We start from the raw sequence: 25,415 nt of genomic DNA on the forward strand, positions 1-25,415 counted from the left end.
GTTTTGTTCCAGACAGTGAAGCTCTCATTTTAAACATCTTTACAGAGGCCATAAGCCTTATGGAAACATGTCTCTATAAAGTGTGGGACATTGTGTTTCCTCAGCTGTTTTTCAATGTACTAGTCGGCTGGAGGGTTTAACATCCAACATATTCCTGAAACGTGTGAAATAATGGGAGTAAGGACATAATCTTTTTCCTGATCTGTTATTTCCTGTAAAGAAGCAGCAGCTGGAATGTGAGCGAGCAGCCTGCAGGCATGAACATACCTGTAGTCACACAGCCTCAGGGAGGATTTCCTGACCACCACAGAATGACCTCTTCTTCACACTCCTGTGTGTGACAGGTTTACAAAACGTTTAAAATCCAACGTCTCCCATTGATTCAGTTTGAGTTTGTATGAGCTCTATGATTGATGCCACCATGAATAATGACTGCTATTCCCCTCTTAGGTTCATGGTTTGTAATTTAAACGTGTCATCATGATTACTACTCTGCATTTTCATAACTGTGGGAGTTAAAGCTACCTGGCTTCTAATGATAGTATTCATCACTGAATCAGTTTTAATATAAATTATACCCTCTGGGATTATTGCATTCATTCTTTTTTCCTGAAGTCTCGCCTCTTTTTAATGACACTTGCATTCAAATTGCAAATTAGATTTTTTTTTGGGTGTCTGACTTAATTCACTCTCTACCTGCAGAGAAGTATTTTAAAACCTAGTGAATGAGTCATGTTCATGCCAGGAGGAAGTCACAGTCACTATAGAAGTCTGTTATGTTGGAAAAGTTGTTAAAAGAACTGCAGTGTTATGCCAATAAACACAGTCAGTGTTTGTATTTATGGATTATGTCATGTTTCCAGGATTAACATGGGTTTTCTAAAGCAACAAGTATTGTGAAAAATCTCAAAAAGGGCTCAATGCCATCAGTTAAAAGATATAAATTGCACTCGAGTGTGTTCAATAATCTGCTTTTACCACAACACATATAAACACATGACCTCAGATCAGGTAATTGGGGTTAGAGGAATCTAAACGCGGGCACCAGAGTCAAAACAGAAGAGCAAATACCAAGTAACCCTGAGTTACCTCCTAACACTTTGACCAGTGGGTTCTTCCCTGGTGTTGAGTCTGCAGAAATTCAATCTGACATAATCTCTGTATAACAGGCTCAAAGTGTCTGTGAGGGGGGAGCCCTCATGTCATGCCCTCGACAGTTTCACAGGGGGACTCCGTTAAGCCCTGGCAGACTTAGAGGGGGAAAGACCTCAAAGTCTGTGAGCTCTTGGTGTGGACAGTCAGGATTAGAGCGTTTTACAGCCAGTCTGTGCCTAACAACTTCTGAATTACACTTCTGAGATATTTACTGAAATGGCAGCGTATTTATTACAGTCACATAATCCCTTAAAGCAGTTGAATTGATTTTCTAGCTCTGGACTTCTGCTGTCAGACATGGCTGAGTGATAATACTGTTATTATTAGTCACATTATGTCCGTACAGCTTATAGCTTTACAAGGTTAACAATGCTCAATGCTGCAGCAGTGTGAACTACTCTTTAATGGATTTTCTTTTTGTTTTTACTATAAAATATTTATTTCTAATACTGAAAATCTCTCCAGAACAGAACCTTGCTGAAGATGAAAATAAAGCCTTCTTTGATCACGTTCTTTTTAGCAACATCAACACAGACTTTTTTTTATTTTACTGCCACACTCTCTCTGTTTTAATTCTCCAATTAGATCAGTGTTATGTCCTGAATGTTCATTGCTTTGGAAACCAATCTGCTCTGCTCCACCCCGATTAGAATATTAGTTTTCTCTGATGTTCAAAAGCTTTGCCTTCTATGTGTGTGTGTCTGTTTGTGACATCTGCTCGACGGTTAAAGCAGCACCTGCAGGAGGATCGTAATGGCATGCAGCCACACATGTGTCATCTTTCCGTAGTTTCAGGATGGATGGGTACACAGATCCCATCAGCAGATACATGCAGTCAGTATTCCATGTCTATAATTTAAAATATATTGAATCCTGTAGGCCTAGTAGTATTGCTATTTTTATTAGTAGCCCTACCGGAGCACACCTATGATGCACATACATGTTTGAATGTGAATGGTTCACATGTGGCTCTTTTGGAAGTTTGTGTAACAACTGCTCCTACTGTGACAAGTAAACAATATATTAGTCGACTGTATTACACACCATCAAATGCTTTGTGGAGCCTATTTTCTCGAGCTAGCAGCTACTAGCCTATCGCAAATTGCTTCTAATGACAGCAGACATTTTAAATAATAATTTGCATTTGCAGATTTGCAGACGTTTTCAGGACTGTTTCCCTGTGGTGGTCTGTGAGAGGCTGTTGTCTCTCATTATTGTTATCGTCCTCCGGGCTAGTTAGCTAGCTAGCATTAGCGGAAGCCAACCACAACTAGCCCGAGGTGGGCGTGTACCTTGTGTTTTTACCTTTTTGCCTTTTCATCTTTACTAGAGTAGTTAGACTCGATAAAATGTACTGTCGCTATCGTACAGTCTATGGCCGCTCGTTGACAGCTTCCGGAAATCTGAATGTAAAGACTTATTTCATGTTACTCAGTGTATGAGTTGATGTGAGTGATGGTCAGATCACGAAGTGCTTAAAAGTTGTAAGAATTTCAAGCAGTTTATGCAAACGTATCGTACTCTACTACTTAGAGCTCTGTGTTTGACTCCTACTCTAATCTGATCTGTCAAATCTATGAGCACTATCACCTGAATTTACGATGTGAATCCAAAACAGTTGTTTTGTTTTATATCGTTTATATTCGCCTGTCCTGCCCAAAGTGTCTTCACCATCCGCCATGAATCAGTGCACTCTCTCCTCACGCTGAGCTGCACTAAAGCCATTAGCTTTCTGCCATTTGATTAACGGTGCCCATTGATTCCTACAGGAAATGAGACAAAAACAGCATCACCCGATCAGAGCTGCAGCTCCCTAATGGAGAGAGAGAGAGAGAGAGAGAGAGAGAGAGAGAGAGGGATTGTGGGAGTCAGGAGTTCACATGAACAATGGAGGGATGAGAGGAGGGAGGAGATGAAACAGCTTAACGTGAAATACAAACACACACACACACAATTGAGAAAAATTCAACACACTATTGTTTCAGACTCACAGACAGAATCCAGCAGCCTGAGGGGCTTCACATTTGATTGCTTTAAAAATGAGGAGGGAAAGGTTTTAAATTGAAAGGCAACTGTGAGCTGCTTTCTCTGAAAAAATATTTTGTTTTCACACCTAACCTTTATTGGCTCGATTAAAACGAACATGAGTATTGCCAAGTTAGTGCGGTTTGTTTGCGGTGTTGTGAAACCTGTCAATCGAACCCTGGTGCCGACCCAAACCATACAGAGACCAACGGAAAAGATGGGTCTCTGCCTTTTTTTAAAGACTCTAGTGTGGTCTAGTTTTAGTAAGAACATGAACTGACCTTGACCTGACCCAACTACAGACAGCATTGTTTAACCAGCTACTATAGCTAGTTGTGCAGTTTTTCATGGGTAGGATTGTTAGCCTTTCTCTACCTCAACAGCAGCATGATGAATCGTGGGGAGATAAAGTTGTTAATAGAGATCCAGCCCGATGACTATTATGCTCACAACTTTTCACAATGCACAAGAACAGCAAACTCTATAAAACACTATTTTCTACTCATAGTTGCGCCTCATTTTTAAACTGTGTTGTTTGCCTACAGTGATAAATGTAACAAATATAAGACGCGATGACCAGAGCCGACATCAATCCGTGTAGTTGTTTGTCCAATTTGAAATTAAAAAAGTGTCTTTGGAGCAGCTACAGCCAGGCGGTAATCAAGCAGTCTTTGTAAACTTCAGGATTTTTCCCACAAGATTTTCCGACCAATCAGAGAGCATTTTCCATTTTTGGACACATTATGGTCCACTTTTAAATGTCCTGGTGTGAATACAGAACAAACCTGAGGTAAATCTACAACAATGTAATAAACTGCTTCATGATTCAGACAACAGCAAACAAAAACTATAGGCGTGTAAACGACCTAAATGTATATTCTTTCCATGCCTTTTGTTTCTGTTCATACTGTTTGAGATGTCACATACAAGTGTTTCTTGGTCAGATTAAGATCAGTCATATTAAATTATCGGCTGTATTGCTCGACCTTCTGACTCCTAGTGATGATTGTGCTTAGGATGAATAGAAAGAGGTCAGCATCAGATAAAGAGTGTGTTGTTGTGTTGCGTCTGTGTCGCTGACCCTGCTCACAGTGACTTATTGGAGCAAACTTTCTATTTTGGGGCTTTTAACCTTTATTTAGGTAGAGCAGGAAATCCGGAGAGAGAGTGGGGAATGACATGCAGGAAAAGAAGCCTCAGGTTGGACTTGAACCCAGGCTGCCCTCTTGGATTGGTATAGCCTCTCTACATGAGGCCAGACCCCAAGACTACACAGTGACAGGTCTGAGGACACACTGTGTGTTCAACCCAAGGTTCACCCTCCTCATGTTGTTTGGCATCAGGGTCTGTAATAAAGTAAAGTGTCATGCTGGTGGAGTCAGGAGAGGCTCGAAGAGTGGATGTGTCCCCACAACGAGGTGAAAAGAGACACAGCAGGCAGGAGGCCAGGAGAGAGCTACACAGCTACACACACAGCTACACACACAGCTACACACACAGCTACACACACAGCGCCATGATGCCAGAGGTTATTCGGCTGGCTGCCATAAAGGTTCCCAGCAGGAGAGGCTGGGGTGGGATCAGTGAGGAAGAGAAGAGTCATAATGTGTCCCAAAGGTGAGATAAAATAGCTCTTAACATGCCAGCATGGTGTTGTGGAGCTGATTACAACTGAAAGGCAGAAAACTGAACTCAAGGAAGAAAAGAGAAAGCAACAAAAAAAAACTGTGGTCAATGAGTTTTTCTTTCACACCGCCTCATGCATCACTCCTTTGTGTTCTTGTTTTGCTTCACTGTAAACAAAATCAAACTGAGCTTTGTTGCATTGGCTTAGTACAGAAGAGCCCAGATTGTAGCAATGAAGACTTCACAGCCTGAGCTCCTCACATCTATACACATTTTAATGTAAATTTATTCAAATAACTGCACAACAGTGAAGCTAATCCCCCTGAAAACTGAGCCTATACTACTGCTTCTACAGCGTGCATCGGTGGAACAGTTTACTCTGGTAGCTTCATTCAGCACTGATTTGTATTTGTGTTGTATTACAACGTTACAGTATGTACAAGAGGTAACCTGGAGCAGTGTGAGTGCAGACCAGCGGGGGAATGAGGAGGGGGGTTGGAGGGGGGGTCAGACAAGAAAGTAATTCATCTAGCATTGAATTAATGGAGTGACTGTTTTGTGTCCTTCTGTGTCGTTCTGATAACTTTAACACAATTTCATGAATATATCCCCAATCTTTTTATTAACAGCACAACTTTTTTTTCCTGCAAATGCTCGAATATTTTTTCCATGTGGAGTAGTCCAGAGGTCTGGTCCTTCTCTGGTGAAATTAGAGTAGAAATGCTCATCTCAATACCTTTAATTCTGCAGAGCTCTCAGGTCGCAAGAGAGACCTGAGAGATGATACAGATCCTCAATCAAAAGGACACACAAGACTGACTTCACTAAATGGAACATTATGATTATTGATTTTGCACCAAATTCATTGTCATGTCTTTTCCAGACTATGAATATCTGTCACCTTTCTGATATACTCAGACCGCTTTCTTTCTGCTTGAAAGTGCTGACAATCTTGACCATGATCTAAGGCCCAGTATGCTGCATAATAACATCCTGCTGGGGGCTCTGGGAAGTCTGCAGGTGGTGCAGCAGAGCTCTATCAGCAGGTGTACAGGATGATTTTTAATTCAAGAGTCTCAGCTAAGCTCGCTGATTCTCCTCCTCTGATACCCTTAGCTCAGTCCCTTTGTGTCCTCTGATTCCTCTTCTCTTATAAGGTTGAGCCACTTAGTAATGGCACGTTTATTCATTATTTAACCATTTAACCTTTAAATAGCACGATAAAAACTCTTATCTTGAAGAGCTGCAGTGAAACGTATCAGCGTCTGAACATGAAGTTGGAGACAATTGAGGATGGTTATCTTAAAACTACAAGTAAAAAACATGTAATCTTCCATTCATTACAGATTTTTACCAAAACTGCAACTTTAGGCCCTCATTTGGCTCAGGGATGGGGTGTCCTTATTTCTGGTTGTTTGTTTGGGGGGCATCATGACTGACAAGACCACTAAGCAGCTTGACAAGTTGATGAAAAAAAAGGCTGGCTCAGTTTTAGGCAGGAGTTTTGAGGTAGAGAGACGTGTGCAGAGGAAACAACGGGCTATATCGGACAGTGCTAGCCGTCCTCTCTATGACATCTTGGCAGTGCCAGAAAAGGAGCTGCGTTGGACGTCTAATTTCACTGCGCTGCATGTCTGAGCGGTTCAGGAGATCCTTCGTCCCCTCTGCCATTAGGCTTCATAACACGCAGGCTACTGGCAGCGGCTCGTGACTTGAGCTGCGGGTGGAACATCACTGCCTGCCTTTTTCTGTAGCACTCTGTCTACCTGGGAGTCTGTACGGTAAAAACTAGTAGGACTGCAGAGTCTGTCTGTCTGTCTGTCTTTCTACTGTGGCTATCTATCTACCTAGCTATAAAATCGTAAAGCTACCTGTTGGCTATCTTCCATAATTCTCTCTGGAGATCAACACCAAGGCCTTGCAAATTGTGTTTTTCTGTTTCTGCAGTGTTGGAAGCCTCCTAATCAATTAAACATTAAAGTGAATGGAGGATGGGTGCTGTTGAAAGCTCCCACAGGGGGGCCGCTTATCCTTCAAAACTAATGAAGGTTTCACTCTGGTCTGCTCTCCTCTTTTTCTCTTTTCAATTTTCCTTTTACTCTTGCCTCCTTCAATTGGATAGAGATGAGGGGGGGGGTAATTGAAGTGACTGAGAGGAGCCAAGACGAGCTCACTTACAGAGAAATACAACTCACAGAGAGAAACAGAGACAGATGGCCTAAACAAAGAAGGAAAATGCAGATACACAGTGGTCCGGTCCAGAGCATAGACTGTAAATATTAATGGACGAAGCCTGAGTGACGTCCCCCATCTGCTTTGGAGTCCAATCAATGGTGGTCTCCATGCTGTAAACGCCGTCTCAGCCTAACTTTCAGTCAACAGTGTGTGCAGTCCGAGACATGAGCTCCTCAGACCTTCTTGTTTTTTTCTTTAACCAGGCTGTAAACATGTTAATTTCTGCTGTAAAAACTGCCTTTTTTGAATGGGGTGTGTATGTGACTTGCGGTGCTTCTGCAGCCAGCCTCAAGTGGACACTCGATGAACTGCAGGATTTTGCACTTTCGACTTTGGCTTTATTTTTCAACACTGCAGGCTGTCGCTTGGTTCAGAGATGCATAAGACTGTCGTTCAGGTATAGACTGACTGAATGAACTGAACTCAGATCAGTGGTGCTGGATGCATGTTGGATGAAGAGCTTTGAAATAACAGACAGAGTGACAGCACTGGTATTACTCTGAGAACCAATCATACACTGTTTATCCTCTCATCTCACTCTCTCATTGGTTCAGTCCTCCACTGAGAGATAAAACCTGTTCTGTTTGATTGATACTGACAGGAGATCAGATCAGAACTCTGAACAGAGGAAATAAGACAAACATCACCTGCAGCCCTGCTCTCTGTCTCTCCTCATCCAGATGTGCACAGCAAAGAAACTGCAACAATCGATGTGATATTAGATTCAGATGTTTTTTTTTATTTAAATCTAGATATGTGAGTAACAAAGGAGGATGCAGTCTCTGATGCAATATGCGTGAGAACAAAATAAATATCAAAGCACCTTAAAGTCGGTTTATTGAACACATTTTGTGGATTTCCTGAACCAATCAGCTCAAAAGGTCAGATTCTAAAACTGGTGACTGGAAGGTTTGTTAAACCCCTCCATGAGATGACAACATTCAGATCCTCTGCACTTCTAGAAAATGTTTTTTTTTTTTGCTTCCCAACATGTTTGACATTTCAAAGCAATAAAAACTTTAATGAGTCATGCATTTCCTCACAACTTTAGTGCTAAAATTTAAACAATTGTTTCACTATCAGCTCTGGCATTTCCTGAGAGCTTCATTTGTCTTTGTTGAGTTTAAGCTGTTTATCAAACTCATGTTGGATTCTTCCTCCAGTTTTATATCCCTCCTGATAACAGAGAAACCTCATCACACAGATGCTCAGTCAGGGTTTAACTCTGACGAATGACCAGAAGTGACTATTTTTTGTCTCTGATTCGTCTGTTACAGAATTTCTCTTTTTTTTCATTCAGTCTTTGACAACGCCAACATGTGTCTCCTCTCCACAGTGGATCCATACTAGTTCTTAGGGGTGTGGGGTTCCCAAGTACTACTAACTTTCAGTCAACCTAACAACAGGCTGAAAGCTGAAGCGTAGGCGGGTTTTAAGCCGCTTGACAAACCGTTACATCACACCTGCCTGTCAATCTGGTCTATGCGCCTCATAGTGAATAACTCTTATCCTGTATAAAACCAAAACACACCTACCGTGTGTGTCGATATAGACGTGAGCTAATCAGACCTATTTGGGGTTTTTTTGTACCAGACTGTAAACTTGTTAATTTCTGCTGTTAAAACATGCTTTCTTTTGAATGGGGTATGTATGTGACTTCCTGTGCTTATGCAGCCAGCCTCAAGTGGACCTGCCAAGGACTGCAGGATTTTAAACTTCTACTTCAGCTTCATTTTTTAATGCCGCTTGGTTCTGCCAGGACACGGATATATGCCATACAGTCATCACTGGTTTTTCACACACGTTTAGTTGTAGTGCAAAAGCATGAGGCCACACCAATTGCCCAAGCCACAGTGATGTGTAAATTAAAGTAGTGTAAATAAGTGATTTGTGACAGACAACAGCTCTGCAGCATGTTCCACTCTGACAGTGACACACTCACTGCTCGCCTGCAGCAATGTCTCTTTTGGGCTGTCTGGGGCTGTAACACAGGCTTTATTCTGGAACGGATTTTCATCTGTATTACAATCGGCCTACGTGCTTGAACATGTGTTTTAAATGTCCATGATGCTGACATGGCTTAAATTTTTGTCAAGTTACTCTTAAGACCTTTATTTATATTTCTTCCTGTGTGCTGACTTCACCAGGATTTATTTGTGTGCTGTTATTGTCTTTGTCTCTCTCTTTTTCTGGGTATTGTTTCCTGATTCCCTCCATCTTTAACCTTCTTTTGTGGAAAAGAAGGTTAAAGCAAAACCTGTTATTGTGTATTTTAAATCAGCTGAATGTCTGATTGAGTGTGAACCACAAGTTTATCTTGGTGTTGTTTTTAAGAGTGGGCGGCTGATGGAAATGGGTTTTCTCCTGTCTCTTAATCCTTCCGGTCCTTCCAGCTTCCAGTAGATCATGTTGAGTCTGACCAGCTACTGTTTGTTTGTGTAATGTCAATTTATGCAGGGACAGCCATGAGGTTAGTGTGTGTCTGTGTGATGAATTACATCCGTCATGTAGAGCTGCTTTGGTGGCAGAACTGCTTAAAAAAAAAGGTGTGTGTGTGTGTGTGGGCTGCTGTGCTTCCTTCTTCTGTAAGTGGTTTAAAGCTAAAAGAGATGCAGGCAGCAGCTCTGGAGCAGGTCGTCATTATTCATGAGAGGAGGTCAGATTTAGCCCTGCTGTCACCTTTTAAATGTTGGATCAGCAGCCGGTTTAATTCTTCACAACAGTGTAGCTCATGCAGAACAGGCTGCTGTGCGTGTGCAGAGCAGTCTGTATTCAGGGAGTCATCCCAGGTCTGATGTGTGTTTTCTGACATGCATTACGTTTATTATTAACTCGGCCTCGTTTGTCCTCGCTCTGAAACGCTGCAGTATTATGGCACATTACCTGTCAGATATTTGTTTTCCTTGCAAACAAGCTTGTGTCTGTTTAGTTTGTTGAGTTGACATTAAGTTCTCAACTTAAAAATAGAAATCGAAGTTTCAGTTCTTGGAAACATCTGAGTGAACAGACGTGAAGTAGGGAGAAAATCTATCTGTATTGCGGAAGGAATTTTATACAATTCACATATTTATTCATGGGTAGAGTGATATTTTATAATCTACACTCATGCTCCATGTTGAGAGCAGACGCTGCAGCTACATGTTTCTGTGGTTACATCTTCAAATGAGTGACTTCAAATTAGTCGTGTGCAGCAGCAGGGGAGCTTCACCTTTAACGGTATGGTTCACAGTGTTGTCCCTAGGTTTATCTGTTTTGTTTGTATTTAACATTACAATGTAAAAAATACTTTTTATTTATCTATTCTCCCCATCACATGTATTCAGAGGCAAAATAAATTAAGGAAGGAAACAAAAATGTATGATGTTGGCTTTATTTTGGAATGGAAAACGCTCAATCGATTACTTTTATTTAATTTACATAACATTTAAATTGACAATTGACATAACACAACAAGAACTGCACGCATTCAGCTTACATATAGCCAGAATGAAAGTGCCATCATTCACATGGTAATCTAATGATGTGTTTCCTGCTACAATACGTCGGCATGTGGGGCCTTTCTTTCATGTTGTAAATAAAACATGAGGGGACTCAATTTAATTTCATTAAAAATAAATTATATTAAATTAATTAAATTATATTATGACATCATGATGCTTTCAGAGAAAATCACTGTTTTATTCTGCATGATCCACGTCTGATGGGGTGAAATGTTCTGGGGGGGGGGGCTGTGGATCAGCGGTAGAGTCTGGTCGTCTCTCATGGATGGTCGAGGGTTCGATCACCAGCTCCTGCAGCCACATCTCGTGATGGATTGGTTAACACTGAAGGACACTTTACATAGCAGCCTTTAACATCAGTGTGTGAACATGCAGCGCAAGCTCAAGTCCATTTTAAAAAGCAATCGTAACCAATTACAAAGATATCCGAACAGGACTTTGTTCAAAATGATAATTGAGGGATAGTAAGTGGGCGTTTGACTTTGAGTGAGACTCATGTCTGTTTGTTGTTACCATCTTTGCAATGCACAGTACATGCATGTGTAGTCTGAGGGGATGCCCAACACCTCAAATGAATTGTAGGGGAAACACTGGTTCAACAGTACCTGTACATTTTGTATTTGAATCCATTCCTTTAACATGGTCCTGTAGGCAGATCAACTCCGGGTGGGATGAAAAACAAAAAGGCAAGAAAAAGATTATTTCATGCATGGTTTGATGTTGAAAAAGATGGAAGTGTTTGACAGTGAAAGAAGCATTGAAGTTACACATCAGAAACACAGTTAGACATGGCTGAAACGGCTAACAAGATCTGGTCTGACGGAGATGTGAAAGTGAATGTGAAAGTCTGCAGAGACTTAAGAAGAGAATCCTCTGCAGAACTGAGCTCTCTCCTATCTGTTCACTCAGTGCAAAATCCAGCAGATGGAAGCAGGATGGAGAGAAACCCGAGAGAACACTGGTCCAGTGTGGAGGTGGAGGATCATGTTAAGTTAAACTGTGACTCTGTTTGATTGATGTTGAATCGACATCTGAAGAACAGAATGAGGGGCCTTTGGTGGTTTCAGTTTGATCCTTAACTGCACGTTTAATAGTCTTTGAGGGATACACAGTCACAACATTCAGGACAAAGCAGCAGTGACCCTGTGGATCTCAGTGACAGAGACATTCAATAACTAACAAACTAAGCAAAATGTCAGATCTGTTCTGAAGAAGAGGTTATGTTGAGACCTGTGTGTGTGTGTGTGTGTGTGTGTGCGTGCGTGCGTGCGTGCGTGCGTGCGTGTCCTGCTGCAAAGAAACAGGATCCTTTCATGAGCAACAGCCTAGGGATGTTGTACTCTGAAGTATTAGAAACATAAATATCAAAGGTTTGCATCCATGCTGCAGGAAACACGCGCACACACACACACACACACACACACCTAATGGTATACTCATCCTCTCATTCTCTCACTCACAGCTCGCCCACTTTTCTGCACTCGTCTGTTATCCTCTGATTCTTTTCCCCTTAGACATAAAGGTTTTTATGTTGACTGAGGATTAAGATGTTCAAATTAGTTCTCTTTATAGCAAGTTTTCTAAAATGTGTCTTCCATGGGGACACACATGACAAGGATAGAAGAAGGTGAACCAAGAGAGAGAGATTTAGTCCTGTAACCACCATGTTAGAGTCCTGAATGTCTCAAGCTGCATGAGGAATGGAGCTGTGACAGTTTAATACAGTTAAAAGGTTTCTGCTGCAGAGCCTCAGATCTACACTACAGGCTGTCATGGTCAGACATCTATCAGAGCTTTACAGGACAGAAATGAGGAGGAGGAGGAGGAGGAGGAGGAGAGAAGTGGACTGTAGGAGAGTCTCACTAAGAGGGGAAAAAAGTGTGATTTCTGCCCTTGAAACTTGTCAGACTGGTCTGCACGTGCTGAGGAAAAAGGTTGAGTGAGCTTACTAAAGCTTTTGCAATTTTGAGGGTCCATTTTGACAATCTGATAATCACCATCATAGGAAAGAGATTTCATTCTGATGGAGATGGGTGCTATGTCAATCGTTGTTCTGATCAATATCCATGTAAACACTTCCGATTCGATCGTGTGGTGGGGTAACACTATTCTTACGGGCCATGTCTGCCCCTCTCATCAACCTAGCATGTCTGGAGACCCTCCTGCTCTCTTACAAATGCTCTAACACAAACACAGCTAACGAGCTAACTGCTGCGGGGTGTTAGCAAAGTAAGCTGAGCAACCGAGTAGTTATCCGTGTGCAGTGAAGTAACTCATCTCCCCGCTGTGTTCAGTTTTTTTTTTTTTTTATGACCAGACCAACCAATGAGACTTCCAGTATTTGAACGTGGCATGTTTAAAATTGGTCAAATCGACAAGGACAAAATAAAAATACTTTCCAGTTATTTTTTTATTTTGAGATGAAGCGGTATTGATCGGGTGGGTCAGTCGGCTCGAGGCAACCTGCCCACCCCTAGAGCCGGGGCCGATGCTCATTATCATGTAAACTTGGTGTTGTTGGGTAAATATCATTACACAGAGAGTGTGTGAAGCACTTATTGGCAGAACAGAAGATGCATTTCACAGACACATTTATTTGGTTTCCTGCCAGTCGCCGAGCTGCCAAAAGACTGTTAATTAGCACTGTGGCTGATTCCTTACGGCAAAGCGCCATATGTGTGCAGTATATTATTAGTATGAAATGCATGAATTCATATTTTTCTCAGTCATGTGTTGACACATACTAAACTTTAAATGGATAAAGAATCAACTTTTCCTCAAACATTGACTCAACTTTATTCAAAGTCTGAGCATGACCGTTACACACACCCGGCAGTATGTCTGTACGGAGGATTTAGTCACTGATGTGCAACTGATGTGGGAGAGCCATATTTATAAAGTTATGTAGTTTGGTTCTTTGATGCATATGGTCTTGTTGTAGGATTGATTTCCAACCTGACATATCCTCAAGTGCACCAGATCATCTCTCAGTGACCACTTAATAAGGTGCAGCTGCTCTTTAAGGCAAATATCTAATCAGCCAATCACGTTTGGAGTGATTTTAATTAAAAAACAACACGAGAAGACTTAATGCGCATTGCACTAAGCATATTGTCCTGTACCGTGCTTAAGTACGACTACCCTCCCTCCCCATTCTCCCGCTGGCCTGCACTCACACTGCTCCAGGACTAACCAGGCCTGAGCATGGTTACATCATGTTCATAATGTCGTGTAACAAATGCATGGCTTAGGGCGGTCACACTGGTCATCCGTACCATGCTGTACCCAAGCACGATTGCCCCCCAGCTGCACCATTCCTATGCTGGCCGGCACGGCCCGCGGTCACACTACACAGGACTATCCGTGCCTAAGCACGATTACCTCTTGTACATACAGTAACGTCTTAATACAACACATGCACGCTTTATGTTATTATGAAGCGTGCTCAGTTTACAAACAGGCGGACGAGAGAGAGAGAAAGAGACGCGCAGTGGAGTCCGCATCTGCACATCAGATAAAAATACAGAGAGCATGACAGCTACTTTATTGACTTTGCAGCTTATTTTAAGCCATTTTAATCAGACACAGCCATAAATAGGCTAAATTGAAAAATAAAATAGACGCGCGGCCGAGTCCGCAGCCGCACATCGGAGAACAACACAGAACATGACAGCTACTTTACTGACTTTACAGCTTATTTTGAGCCATTTTAATCAGACACAGCCATAAAAAAATAAAAAAATAAAGTAGACGTGCGGCCAAATCCACGCGCGAGTCCGCACGTGAGTCCGCGCGGACGCCCGCACATCGGAGTACAACACAGAGAACATGACAGCTACTTTGTGGCTTATTTTGTGTCATGTTAGTCAGATACAGACATGAAACTCTGGATTTCTCCATAATGAAGGCTGTCAGCGTTGTGTACCCGCATGCTCGTGCATGAAGTGTACCGTGCCGAAGCACACCTCTCCGAAGTGTGCCAAAGCCAAGGAAGTGTACCGTGCCTGAGCACGATACGGAGTGGTCACACTGGTCAAACGAACTGGACTTTAGTGTTGAAGTGTGCTTGGGCACGGTACGGATGGCCAGTGTGACCGTGCCCTTAATGTGATCATTAAGCGTGCTTAGTTTATAAGGGCGGACAGGCGGACTCGAGAAGAAAAAAAAAAAGAAGGGACATGCTGTCAGGTAACAACACAGAGAACATGACAGCTACTTTACTGACTTTGGGGATTATTTTGAGTCATTTTAATCAGATACAGCCAGATGACTCTGGGATTTCTCGACCATGAAGGCTGTCAACGTTGTGTACCCGTGCTTGTGCTCGTGCATGAATTGTACTGTGCCGAAGCACACCTCTTGAAAGCGTGCCAGGGCCAAGGAAGTGTAACATGCTTGAGCACGAATCGGAGCACTCACACGAGTCAAACAAACTGGACTTCAGGGGTGAGGCGTGCTTGGGCGTGGTACAGATTGCCTACTGTGAGTGTGTCCTTAGAGACTGAAGAGTCTACCAGCTCTGTACAGGATGCTTCAAGCTATTTTATTGTCTGTAGCTAAGATGCTTAAAATGTTTAATAGTGAAATTATGTAACAATTTTGCCTTTTTAGTTTGCGAAGCACAAAGTACAGCTAAAGTTATTTGTGATATATTTAGACACACGTTTGATCCAAAACTAAGCTGTGAAACTATCACCAGATTGCAGAAAATGTCTGTACCAAATTTCAAGCATCCATCCAATTAGTATTTATTTGGCTTCTGTCCTCAGTTTTTTTTGGGTCTGAATAGTCCGTCTCTCTATCAGCACACACTGTACAGGAGGTGAACTTTTGATTTCATGAAGGTTAATCGTTATTCATAATAAGACGTGTGGCTGACCTGAGTGGTGTGTGGGCACGGTGTAGCTGTTTGTCAGGAGGTTTCAAAACCACCTCAGCTCCAGCTCTCAGCCTGTCGTTAGGTTGACTGAAAGTTGGGGTGAGACAGCACAGCATGGAGACTGCCATCGATGAGCCTCCGGGGCCCCCTGAAGTAACAGATGGGTGACGTCACTCAGGCTTCGTCTATGTTTATGTACAATCTATGGCTGTGAATCAAAATCTGAGGTTTTTGGAAAGGGGGTTTTATTCGTCTGTGATATACAGGAGGCTTACGGCCTATAGTTTGCTTGCAGCTGCACGCTGCTCTGCAGGAGTCTTTGTCATCAGGTACTCGGGGCTCTGAAATAAACAGCCTGAGGAAACAAGGAAACCTAAGTCAGGGTGGTATCTTAAATCATTTCCTATTGTATATTAAAGTATACTTTCTCTGAGAGTACAGTAGAATAGCTTCATGGCAGCCGCAGAGGGTGGTGTGATGGAGTGCCTGGAGCAGAGTACAGAGTTCATGTCTTAGGATTTTCCATGAAGCAAGTAATCAAAGTCAAGGAGAGACAAACACAGGCGGTTACTTAGGTCCAGAGTCAGACTCGTATTGATGTCTGCCTGGATTTTTTCCTGCCTTCTCTAGATTTGATTTAATAAGGTTTTTATGGGGATCATTGTATGTTCAAAAGTCAAATTATTTTGAAGTGAAGAAACTCAAGACATTTATGACATGATGACACATCATTTTAATAATGTTTCACAGAAAATAATGTATTTATACATGTGAAACTCTGCATAAAAGAAGCCTGGAATTCAGTTGTTTTCAAACATGAATCAATGCAGCATCATGAATAATGTATCCAAGCCTCCCGTCTGCATGCCAAGACGAAAAGCATATACATGTCAACCTCGTGATTGATTGCCGTTGCAGGTTTCAATCTAACACGATGCAGGACTTGACTCGTCTCTGGTAAACAGCAAGTCTTACTTCTTGAGAATTCAGTTTCACGCATCATTTCATGCAAATGTAAACACTATGTGCTCTGCAGAAGATTAATAAAGAAACAACCGAATGCACACTCAACAATAAAAACAATAAACAAACTCATATATAAACAAATGTATAAAAGAAAACACATTTAACCTTGGGGGACCACTGGCTGTGGTTTGTCTTTTTGCAAGAAGCACCCCTGTGAACCTCAGCTGCTATCTTCAACAGCAGAGTCTGCTTTAAACACTGAGATATCTATGGTAGCCCAGAGGGAACCACATATTAGTAAGTCACCATATGCTCCTCTCAATGCTAAACTTTGTCACCCAGCAAATATGTTTAGTGTTGTATAAACCATATATGGTTGTGTATAATTAATAGATTTAACTGATTCCTGGAGGCTGAATGAACCAATAGAGACCTTGTTTACATACCCCACTAGACTAAGTACATTTCTATCCTTTATTTTCCACCACTTGTGTTTGTTTTCTTCCTCCAGTTGATTTCTGGGGCTTAAGGGAGTAAAATAAGGGAGGGATTGTTTCTAATGTTTTTTTGTACTACAGCCAGAATGATCAAAACACACAAATCATCAATTTTATATATTTTTTAAATATCTGGTTTCCTCTGACGTCACCTCACTTTTTACATGCACCCAAACCAAGCGGCAACCTCCCGTCTTGAAAAATGAAGCCAATGCAGAAGTGCAAAATCCTGCAGTTCCTCGAGTGTCCACTGGAGGCTGGCTCCAAGAACAGCAGAAGTCACAAACACACAACAGGCGACAAAGCCATTTTTCCAGCATACATTAACATGTTTACAGCCTGGTACAGAAAAAGAAATAGGTCTGATTAGTTACTGTCATCATGGGCACACACTGTACAGGAGAGGGGGGGGGATATTTTTTAAACAGACTGATCTCTCATCGCACCACATTTGTGCCATGCTGGACCTCAGCTTGGCAGAAGCTTCTACAGACAGAAACATGGCTGTGCCATGGGCTCACCGGTATCTCCAATAGAGGCCAATCTCCACATGGAGGAGGTGGGAAAACAAGGCTTTAGCTGCCTTCACAGGAGCTACCCCCAGCCACTGGTTCAGAGATGTGGACGACACCTGGGTACAAATTTGTCTGGATGAAGTTGAATACTCATCTTATGGAAGAAAAACTAAAGCATATTCAAATACAATCATTTTACATTTACTTGTTTGTAGTCCAACACTGAGTAGTAAAATAATAATGTTTGAACTCTACTATTATATATCTTTACATTTTCTGCAACCAGACATCTTGTGCAGTTTTCTCGCCTGGAATGAAACCTCTGACCCTCTGAGACATTTCTGGCCATTGTATATGTCATAGTTTTTATTTTGGCAGATTGTACTTTTGGCAGAGGGTATAAACACACATGCACACAGAATCCCAAGCACACACACATACACACCGAGGGATGAGTGAGGCAGCATTCAGTGTGACAGCTTGCTTTTCTTCCATTCAGCCTCTCTCAAAGGAGATAAATAATATTCATAGTCACAGCTCAGTTTCACCTCAGAAAGGTTCAGAAAAGCGTCTCTGTGTTTCTTCCTCTGGCTGCATTTAGTAAAAGATGTGTTTTACTGTTAGCTGACAAAGATTCAGCCTCACATTCTGATCTTTTATTAAATAAATGAATATTTTGCACATGCAAGCACTTTTTTAACCATTCTAATCTTTCAGGTGATCACATTATCATCCACAAGCCGATAATACGATGACTGATTTCTCCATTATGTAGCCAGAGTTGAGCTTGGCACGAGAGGGTGTCATGTAGGGTTGGAGTAAGGAGGGCATTGATCACTCTGAAGCCTCGTTAAACTTTTATTACCCCTTAAAGTGCTCCAACATTTTTATTCATAAATAAAATAAAGCTTGCTCTACACAGATCATAGATATCTGACCTGAATATGGAGCCTCTCCAGTCTGGCTGATGTGATATCAGTTTGAGAGTGACGGCAGCTGAGAGAGATAGTTCGGGTAGAGGCTCCTGTTAGCACGAGTCATGATTAGGGATGGGGATCAAACCCCGGGTCGCAAAGTCGATAACATTTGAGCTTATTGATACGGCTATAGAGGGTTGTGGATCCTGTAATGCAACGTTATATCTCAAGTCTAGTATTGTGTTTTAAATGAAATCACTGGTGCACAAATAGACATTGCCTACATTGTCTATTCAATATTTTGAATGAAATATAGTTCCAGCAAATCAAGCTCATAAAACATTGTGTATCAAATAAAACCAAAATGCAGCACCAACATCTGCTGCCACTGCTGAGAGACAGCCGTTGTCATCCTCTACTCACAGCAGTCGGGTGAGCACATCCAAACTTATGTCGAGTCCTGTTAGTAAAAATAGTAATCCAATTTTGAAATCTGTGTTGAAATCAACAGGATTAAAGCCAGATATCTACATAAACGAGGTGACAAAGGGGACATCTGAGAAGCAGCCTTTCCTCAGTCTAAATAATATAATGGTTATTATTATTATTGTTACGATGTTTCTCTGCTCCTGTAATATTTTAATAGTTTTCATAAGTGTGTTTGAAATGTAATCCTCTCTCTCTTTAGTTCTATAAGTCTTCAGGTTATGGCTTCCAGAAGCAGCAGAGACCAAAGCAGACAGGATGTCCTTGCAAAGCTACTGAAAGAGAAATACGTAAAACAACAATCCTAAATTATCTCATAGCCCCGTCCAATACCAAGGTGTCCAATCCAGATCACTGCCTGTGAGTTGAATCACAGCTGTGAGTGTAAAACATGACTCTGAGGTAAAGGGTGTATTGCTGTCTTGCTTCACAACAGGTCCAGGCCCCCTTAAGGGGGGCGCCAAACATCTGCTGGGGGTCTCAAAGCTTTGTCTGCTCTGAGGTTGTCAAAATTAGACTTTCACATGTTCATATAAACTCATGATAAAACTTTTACTGGTTAGATAAAACAAAGGTCTTATGGTAAGAACTTGTGTGTAGACATTTTCTGTTGAGACGTTACCAGCCAGAAGGTTGAAGGTTGGGGGTTCAATCCCCTGCTCCTGTAGCAACATGTCCGATGTGTCCTTGGGCAAGACACTTAACCCCAAGTAAAAACACCATAGGATGCCACTCTATAGCTTCATATATCTGTACCAGACTTTGGTAAAAATCTATTCTTGCCTCAATCCCTTCACTAAGAAAACTAGACAATGTAAGTCTGGCATACTAATCAGGCAGCTTGAAGTGGAACAATTTCTCATTTAAAATCTAATCTTCCGCAGATCCCAGTCCATATCTGCAGGAATAAAAAGCTTCAGAATAAATCTGTGCTCCTTAAACTCTGCCTTTTCTTCTTGAAGTATTTATCAAATACTCTGCCAAAGACAGACACCAGCAGCTGTCACAGGCATGCAGCAAGTCAAATCATGTCATCCATGTTATCTACAGTATATAGATCAGATGGTTTACACATTCCACATTCTGCCTCTCGGATAACTTTATATTTACTTTTCATTGCATTTTGCTCTCTGTGGAAAAGTGATCACTTTATGATATAGTTTTGAGAAATATGGACTCATTAGTAAGTCAGTATGTTTGTATGCTTGTGGTCGGATGCTTGCAGCAGTCACATTTGGATCTATCATAGTGTTTTCTTCCTACAGTTCTGTGGGAAGGGTGTTGTCCGGGGAATTTGAGGGTGGTATTACAGAAATGGAAATGTGAGCTCATTGCAGTGAGCTGAGTGAAGCTCCAGCAAAACACATTTACATGGATCATTAGGAGATATGATATGAGAGAGGTTGAGTCTGTGACTGCAGTTTGTTACACTAATTATGACTGAACGATGTGGGTGTTTAATGAGTTTAGTGGGAGGGGTTTTTCAGTTTAGTTGATATTGATTTGAAATGTGTTTACACATTATGATTGCTTCTTTTTTTTATTGAGTGTGTTAACAGGGACTCGAGTACTCCTGCTTTGATTGGGTATAAAGTATCCTGTGTGTTTGTGTATGTAAACAACATATTCAGATTTCAGAATCCAGGATGAACCTAGATTTTTCTAGCTGGAGAACTAAGAAAGAAAACACGATCTTGTGGCATGTATACGCCTCACCCCCAGTTTCTGGCAGCTGCCAACTACCTGCACAGGTAAGGCCTCAGCCAAGTGACGTATCAGCAAAACTAATTGGCAGCAGAAACGACATCGCCCTACCTCTGGAGCTAAGTAGAAACTGTCTTTAGATGATGAAAAAATTATATATAATTGAAAGTTTAGATGGGAGAAAACATCGAAATGCTTACCAAGTCTGTGGCTACAGGACGCCGGTTTCTCAACACGTGCGGCGGAGCAAGTCAGGCTAGTCACAGCTGCATAACTTCACCCATTGCTCACTTGTCCTATGTGGTGAAAGCGACAGGCTGACACCCATCACAGGTGGGGACATGTTTGGTATTTTCTGTCGCGTGCTGAAAATGAGGTGGATAAGCCATATCTATAACGCCATGTTGGTGTTTAATAGTGCTAAGCCTACAATAAGACACAGTCATCTATTTTTTCACGATTTACAAATTGCTCCAGTTTGTATTGTAAAAGATAAACATCACAGGAGCCTGAACAAATAAGATGCAGGAGTCAGAAACAGAGATGCTAGTATTTAACTTATGTATTCAGAGATATAAATAACCACTGTAGATAAACGCTGTACAAGATAAAAAACCAGCATGAGGCTCATAACCTGGATACGCAAGTCCATGTAAACATCCTCAGTTTTGCTATTGAATTCAGTCTTTTTAGTGTTTTGACCCGACTCCGTGAGCTGCTGAAGTACACTTGTATTTTACAAAACAGCCGGAATGAACCCTGGAGCAGGTTGTGCCACAGTATCCTGATAAGCTGAAGGTACACACCAGCTGACAATCTCCAGAGTGTGTCTCGGCTCAGAGGGCTCAGCCCGGCAGAGCTGAGAAGTTTGATACGCTCTGCTGACTCCACTCAGAGTAAATGGAGGAAATTGATCTCCAAGGTGTCATTCAGAGATTGCATGTGAACAGTATGTGATAGCGCTGCCCTTTGCCTGTTGTGCATGCATGCACGATTACAATACTGTCCATGCAGGCTACTGTAAGACAGAATAACACCAGAATCATATATTTACATTTTTAAAGATAATTATTGCAGTGGGCTGCACGTGGGTGAAGTGTTTAGTGCTGTTGCCTCACAGCGAGGATGTTCCTGGTTCGAATCCCTCGTCGGACAGGGCATGTTCTCCCCCTGCATGTGTGGGTTCTCTCTGTGTACTCCGACTTCCTCCCACAGTCCAAAGACATGCTCGTTAGGTTAACTGGTGACTCTAAATTGCCCGTAGGTGTGAATGTGAGTGTGTCTGGTTGTCTGTCTCTGTATGTCAGCCCTGTGATTGACAGGTGAACAGTCCAGGGTGTAACCCCGCCTCTCGCCCAATGACAGCTGGGATCGGCTTTCTCTCACACTTGCAGGTGTTCCAGTCCCCTGTTAACAGAAACACACAGGAAACCCTGTAGCACTTGAAGTGTGTCAAAACGTCTAAAGGTGCATTTACAAAGTTTACATTCGATGACGCAGCTTTGCTGCTTGTTCACAATCCTGAGAGTAACTTCTGCTGCATTTTGTCTGTGTTCACAAAAAGAAATGAATGCTTAAAAACGAGCAGAGACAGTAACAACTTCTCTCAGTAAGAGTAGCACAGACTGAGATAAGCACAGCAACTTATTAAAGGGGAAGTTGTCCACTGAGAAGATAGACTTGCCATAAAACTAGACGGTATTCAGTAGAAAGGTGGGGGGAAATGAAATTAGTCCTACATAGCCAGAGAAATTCCAGAAAAAATGCTTTTCATTTTGCCCAAAGGGTTCAAATACTTCAACTCTCAGAATGCATTGGGCTTGATGCCTTCCAAGGCCTGGATTCTGATGCTGTCTCTCGGCGATTCTCCGTGGACAGGCACAGATAATGCGGAAGTACAGGTTGTAGTTTAAACTCTGATAAGCTGAAATTAATTGCCACTGGAGTTTTTTTTGGTACATGAGGAGGATACTTTTCTTGCAGTCAACACTGAGGGGAGTGAAACATTGTTAATTTACGTTATAGTGATAAGGAGCTGGTTAATTGACCAGTACGTTGTGTCTCTGCATTAGTTCGTTAGGTTAGCTGGACTCACCTGGAGGCCTAGCTTGTCCAGGTAAAATCCCCCCCTAAAGAGACCCCAACCAAGAAATGTCCCAAAACCCTCAAGCCTCTCCGAACAGTATGAAGGAAAGATTCATGTAGCAGGAGGCATCCAATCCAATCCATTTCTCTAATGAGTCCAACAAATACCAGGGTGCTCTAGCTTAGCTTCCAAGCTGCAAAGACAGAGATGTTTTAATGGCTCGTTCAAAGGTAGGTTCAATGACAGAATGTATGTTGTTGACAAGTCAACGAGCTCAGTCATAGTTCAGTGGTGTTCTCCTCTCCCTGCCTCACATTCCCTGTTTCAGTTTGTTGGATACTGAAACTCCCTCTGGACCCATGAGTGCTTTTTTCTCTCTCTTGTGAAACAGGCCCTCTTGGAAGCTTTCTTACGTAATACAAACCTCTCTTGTGACATTAATGCTGTGAGGCAAAGTCCCTGTACATATCACACACAAAGAATATGGCTCACAGAACTCGAGCAGGATTAACTTGAATTTGTTAGTAGCCTAACCCTCAAGGAATGAAAGGTTCAACTAATGTTCTCTCAACGGTAGCTGCTCAGAAAATCTAATTAGAGCTCATTGTTGTCTCCTTGAAATGAGGGTCATAATGAGAATGAGCTTATGTGATTAAAGTGCGAGGGGCTGAGCAGGACCTCAGACTCTGTACATTTATTACAAAAAGTACAGTCTAGACTAGACCTGCCAGGTGATAACGACTGTTCTTCTAATTATGTCAAATTGACCTGCCTTTTCTGACCGCTCCATACTCTCCATACTGCTTTATTGAGAAGTAAATGTCTGTAAATCTGAAAAGGACAACATCTCATTCAAAGTGCCAGAGGTCAGACATGATCATGTTGTCCTCTCAAAACATGAGGACTAATTCAAATGACACTACAGCTGTTATTTATAATGACACAATCACCAGGGCGTAATGAGTTCTGGAAATCATCAGTGTACTATTAGATCAATGTCATCGTCGGTCAAAGCAGCTGTTTCCTAACATGACGTGCTACTGCTAACTCCAGTCATGTCATTGTTTCACAGTAATGGGCTTCACTGCCATGTTTTATAGGAACAATAGTTCCTACCAAGTGATGTGATTAGATCAGGAATATTTCCTGAGGGGTGATGGGGAGTACAGCAGCACTGGGACTTGAAACTACTGTATATGTTTCAGTCCGCCTCAGGTGTTCTGAATGTTGTTAATTAGTGTAACAGCAATCTGTCTTTGTCTAATTAAATCAGGCTGGTATCAGCATACAACAGGACACCAAAAAGTCAGTGAAACTTTTAATGTACATAACAGAATGTAGCTGGTCTGGTTAACATTTAGAGGATCCAAAACTAGAAATAGTGCAGGAAAATGTCCAGTGCCAGTCAATCTGTGGGCGATTTGTGTTTGTGGAGCCAAATGAACGACTTACTACACCAAATATAATCATATGTTGTTGGTTATAATTTTAAACTACTATGCTGTGGGTTAGGGCTGTTGCCTCACAGCGAGAAGGTTCCTGGTTTGAATCTTCATCGGACAGAGGGTGCATCCGAATTGCAAAGTGCCTACACAGTCTGACAGTAGACAGTCCCTTCTCTCCATGCTGTATCATGTCAGGATCTTCTGTTCAGTAGGCCGATATTTGTTCCTACTTCGTCTGAGTCATTCAGGGTGGAAGTGGAATCATCAGCCTGCCTAATGTTATTGACACTCCAACTCAGATGTGATATGCACGATGGCTCAGTGAATAATACAAAACTTCACATCGCATGTAAACAATTTAACAACTTCACATTTGAAAGCCACGTTACCCGAACTGGCCGCAACCACCCTCGTTTGTTTTTGTTTTTTTTCATCATCCTTTGTTTTGATTTGGAGGCGCATGTGAAGTGACATTTACATTTAATTTCTCACAGCATTGTGGGTGTTACAACGCACTGAACCATACTGCATAAAACCAGGAAGTTAGCATCCAATGCTGAAATGTTCAGTCTACTGAGGTGGACCATAAAAATGCCCACTGAATGACCACCAGGGTTCAGTCTACTGAAACCCCCTTACTGAAAAGTCTGCACTGCATACTGAACTGTGGCTTTTTGGTTCAAAGCCTTTCTGTGTGGAGTGAGCATGTTCTCTCCATTGGTTCTCTCCAGGTACTCAGGGTTCCTCCCACTGTCCAAAGACATGCCCGTTAAGTTAATTGGTGAGTCTAAAATGTCCATAGGTGTGAATGTGAGTATGGCTGGTTGTCTGTATGATTGACTGGCATTCATGTACTCCGCCTCTCCCTCAATGACAGCTGGGAATTTGGAATAGAAAGTAATATCCAATAAACCACGCACGAACACACACTCATTCCTGCCTTCTCTAACTCTTCCATCCTGATGCTTCTTTGATTCGATTCCAGCTTCACTTTGTGTCTTTCCAAGCTGTTTGATTAGGGCTTTCTAATTTAATCAGCGTGATGTGAAGGAAATCAAAGCTGCTCTAATCATTTTGGGCTTGAAAAAAAAAAAATCTCATTCAGCTGCAGCAGGAACAGTGCAGAGCATGCAGATGGTGGATGAGCACCTGTGCAGCTCACACTTTCAATGAACAGAAGGGCTGTACATATCAACTGATGCTTGTCACCAGCCACTGGGGCTAATGGTTTTCATTGGTTACTAGCCACTCAACATTTTTTACCAGCCGCAAGTTTATTGTTGGGAAATTAAGTTGTATATGATTAACATTGACTCTGGCATGCTAATATTAAATAAAACTGGATTTACAACCCTTTGAGACGTCTACAATTTGAAAAA

General features: G+C 41.9%; 1 long non-coding RNA gene across 1 annotated transcript in view; it reads left to right on the forward strand.

The window, feature by feature from the left end:
• Positions 1 to 11,772: 11,772 nt before the first annotated feature.
• The window catches only part of LOC132979843 (uncharacterized), a 700,158-nt gene continuing 686,515 nt past the window's right edge, over positions 11,773 to 25,415 (forward strand). The window contains exon 1 of the long non-coding RNA XR_009674101.1: positions 11,773 to 11,825. This is a non-coding gene — a long non-coding RNA (uncharacterized LOC132979843). The remainder of the gene's footprint in view (positions 11,826 to 25,415) is intronic.

The sequence above is a fragment of the Labrus mixtus genome, chromosome 9, assembly GCF_963584025.1.
Source record: "Labrus mixtus chromosome 9, fLabMix1.1, whole genome shotgun sequence".
NCBI classification, from domain to species: domain Eukaryota; kingdom Metazoa; phylum Chordata; class Actinopteri; order Labriformes; family Labridae; genus Labrus; species Labrus mixtus.